This window comes from Vigna unguiculata, chromosome 10 (assembly GCF_037176805.1).
Source record: "Vigna unguiculata cultivar grain cowpea cultivar isolate G323 ecotype 2 chromosome 10, ASM3717680v1, whole genome shotgun sequence".
Classification (NCBI taxonomy): domain Eukaryota; kingdom Viridiplantae; phylum Streptophyta; class Magnoliopsida; order Fabales; family Fabaceae; genus Vigna; species Vigna unguiculata.
Genome location: NC_140801.1, coordinates 16,005,183 through 16,009,296, shown reverse-complemented (window position 1 = coordinate 16,009,296; position 4,114 = coordinate 16,005,183). Strand labels below are relative to the sequence as shown.

Here is a 4,114-nt window from a genome sequence, read left to right as displayed (position 1 = left end):
AACAAAAATCATGCATCAAACCACAAAAGACAAATATACAAGTGCAATTTCAAACAACAATAGAAAAGCAAAGCTTCCCCTACTTGGAAATCCCGCTAAAATCGCTCAAATGTGTTGACATGAGAAACCAAGGTGGTATGCTTCTTGAAGATTTGATGAAGATTGAATAAAGCTCTTTTGAACTATCTTGAAGCCATTACCATTGGAATGAAGCCTACATTGATGAAGGAAAGGAGATTTGATGATATTCATGTTGATCAAGGCTGGAATGTGTGCTCTTCATATAGTTACATCATTTAGAAAGTGTATTTTAAGTTTCTAATTCATGTTGTAGACCTTGTAGCATTAATTAGATGTTTTTGGTCTTAGGTGTGTCTTTTAATCTGTTGAATGATTTTTCAACAGGTTAAAATGTCTCTTTTAATCTATTGAATGGTTTTTTAATAGATTAAAAGGTTGGCTGTAGTAGTCTTAAATTGCAACAAATTCAATTAGTTGATTTATTTTTTAATCGACTGATTTCACTTAAGTCAATTGAAATCAACCGATTGATTTGAAAATCAACTTGTTGAATTTCGTAACAATTTGACTAGAAAAGCTGTGATTTTCAAAACAGAGGTCAATTGATCAGTTTTGAACATGAAATTGCCACAGTTGAAGATTGATCTTGGATCAATTCTTAGAGCTTTTGGCTCAGTTTGAAGCTTGGAGAAAAAGTGGTTTGTGGTAGGTTGGGTTGTGCTACCATTGAGGTTTGATCTTTCTCAAGCGTTGTGTGTGTGCCTGGTGGGTTTCCAGGTTTGCAAGAGGGTTCTTGCTGTGCTAGTGTGCCTCTTGTGTGATTCAAGGGTCTTTTGTGTGGCTTTTGCATATTTTGGAAGTGTAAGGATCGATACTTTGTAAATCTTTTGAAATAGTGCAAAGTCAAGCTCAAGTTGCCTTGACAAACTGGATGTAGCTCAAGTTTGAGTGAACCAATATAAAAATCTCGTGGTATCCTCTTTTCTCTAACCTTTCTCTCTTGCATTTTCCTTTTAAAGTTTCAAGAACTTGTGTTTTAATCATCTTTTTCATGTTCTTGCATGTTTTCATGTCATCTATAGTATTGAGCATGTTTGCATAACCATTTAGAACTTGTCTTGATAATTCTTGTGCATTGTTCTTGGCTTAGAACTTGAATTTGCATTTCTGCATTTTTCCCAGTATTTCAATCGACTGTTTTACTGTTTCAATCTGTTGATTATACCAGAACAGAATCTGTTTAGTAAAATCAATTGCTTAACTCTATTTTTGACCGATTGATAGTGTACACTTAGTGGTGTTTGCATCCTAACTTGGTGATCTAATTGATTCAATTAAAGGTAGTTTTTAGCTTTCAAAGATAGCCTAAATTTTTAACTAGCCAATTCAACCCCCCGTCTTGGCATTTCAACCATTTCAAAACTAAAACAATGTTGATGCCCCCACTTGAGACCTTTTCCTAGCCGTCTAACACTCAACTCACTAACTCTTTAGGGTTCTAAATTTCCTTGGTTGGTAGCCACACGAATTCTCCTATTCTCTCATTTTTTCCATCCCTAAAAACTAATTAAAATAAATTAAAACAAAATTAATTCAAATCACCCCCTTAATTGGTCCATAATAGCTAATCAATTCTAATTACTCTCCTTGTCTACGTCAAGATTCGCAAAACCCAACTCCATCTCGTCATCTACTCAATTTGTTCCCCCAAAGCCCAAAAAAGAAAAAAGAAAAGATTATGATTTTGCTCTAACAAGGTTCGAACACATAACCTCCCAATTACTAAGCAAGTGCACAACAATTTCAACCAATTCATGTTTCATGAAAATTCTTATGAATTTGGAATTATCTTATCACCCAACACGTTCAAACCTACTATTAAAATAATAAGCAATTAAATTAATACACAATTGGCATACATAGGACTTGAACCCAAGTCCTCCCACACAATCATGTACTCTCAACCTTTCGAGCTACTACTTTTCCACTCTATAAAAATTAACATTAAATGCCATAAAGGCTCACACTATCCGCATTTATTAAATAGTCATTTATTTAATTATTTAATTTTTTCGGGTCTTATAACCATCACGAAAAACACATGTACTTCAATTCCCTTTTGATCAACAAAATCCTTCTACAACTACAAATGTTGTACCATTTCCTGCCCAACCATCAATAGGGAAATCTACCCCTTCCCAACTCTCCATTGATCAACACACACCTTCCCAACCCCATATTGTTCAACATGTTCAACCTTCAGTTAATGAACCTACACCTTCAACTATGGCTTCCCAATGTGTTGGTGCTACATTGACATCATTATCTTCCCCCTCTCAACAAAATCATACACCAACCTCAATACCCACCCAACCTATTCAGAATGTACTTCAGGAAGACCAACACATCTCTACCAAAGAAGTAGGTGAACCATCCATTAATGAAGACGATGACCCTTTGTTTAGTGTAGTGCTTGAAATTATTGAACCTTGTAATGATGGGTAATAATCAACACTAGTTGAAATCATTTTTTTCTTTTATATTATATAGTTTTTTTCATATTGACATCATCTTTTTCATTAATGTGTTTATATTCTTAGGTTTTACCTAAGAAAAGTTGCCTCGAAGGCAATCACAAAGACAATTAAGCAACGATAGGTTGAGCCATGGTTAACTTGGGTGTAATGTTGGATGAAGAGAAGGATGTCTTCTTCCAAAGGTTCAAGGCAAGTTTATGTTTGTAGCCTACCCTTTAATAAATTTCAATTAAGCATATTTAATTTCTTTGCATATATTGTTTACTTTAATAATTAATATCTTAACTAGATTATCTCTTAATGTAGAGAAATGTTACTTGGAGACCTGGACATGAGGAGAAGATTAGAAAGATTTTCAACACAAAGGCATCTCATAGACTTTATGAAATCTTCATGGAAGCAAGAAAAACTAGGAAAAAACCTTACTCGATGTTTGATAGAGTATGGAACAATTTGCACGTTAAGTGGAACCAACATGACTTTCGATCAAAGAGTGCTTGTAATCAAAAGAATCGAGCATCTGAGAAAGGTTGATGTTTGCACATAGGTTGCTCAATCACCATCAACGAGCATGCCCTTCAAATGGAATGTACATTGAAAAATATTGTTATATAACTTGATTACTATTTTATCATGATTAATTAGTTTAGTTTATAGGCAGAACAATTGGGTTGTCATATACATTTTAATGAGCTTTTCCACCATACTCATGTTTGAAAGAATACCGGTGATTTTGTAGATCACAGATCTAAGCAAACATATGTATTTTCTCTAACTTCTTAGATCTTTCCTCCTTTTTTAAAAATAAACATTTGCCATTATATAACATGTCTATTTTTTAATAATAGGAGAAATTTTGGACTGTATTTTCCTAAGCAAGATTTAAAGGCTACTTCTTGTGGTGAAGGAGAAGAAATATCTCCATTGGACCCTGGTGAGGAAAAGAAGTTAAGGAAAAAAAGTTTGTTAGTTGTTTATGGTAGCTAAAATCCTAAGGTTGGAAAACTAAATGAAAATTATCTTTGCGGGGAAGCCTTCACACAATAAACATCTAGTGCTACAGTTATGGATTCATAAAAGATTCTAAGGTTGGAAGAAGAGATTCGTCAATCTAGGGAGGCGTTTCCTCAATCTAGGGAGGAGAATCAACGACTATAGAGAAAATTAGAATCCTTAGTAATTGTTGTTCTCGCTCTTCTTCCTCCCGCAGCACAAACCATTTTGCAAGACGTCAATCAACAACCACAAAATGAGGACAAAAACTAGGATAATGCTCAAGAGAGGGACCAACATCATGGATAAAACTCTTCTCATTATTCAGATTATTAGTTAGGTTTTTAATTATGAACTAGCGGAGTTAGTTTTTAAATTGTAGAACTTGACCTATGTAGATTATTAGTTTGTTTCTTAATTGTGGACTTGTTAACCTAAGACTAAAATTAGTTAGTTTTTAAATTGTTGTACGACCTAGGGCTAATACATAAAGTATTATGCATGACTTCAAAATATTATGTATTTCATTTTCTATTTTATGTTATCTTCTTTATTTTATATTT

The 4,114-nt window shown here is 33.7% G+C and overlaps 1 pseudogene; it reads left to right on the top strand.

Moving 5' to 3' along the window:
• Nucleotides 1-2,951: 2,951 nt before the first annotated feature.
• On the top strand, nt 2,952-3,887 carry LOC146882222 (uncharacterized; annotated as a pseudogene).
• The last annotated feature ends 227 nt before the right edge of the window (nt 3,888-4,114 follow it).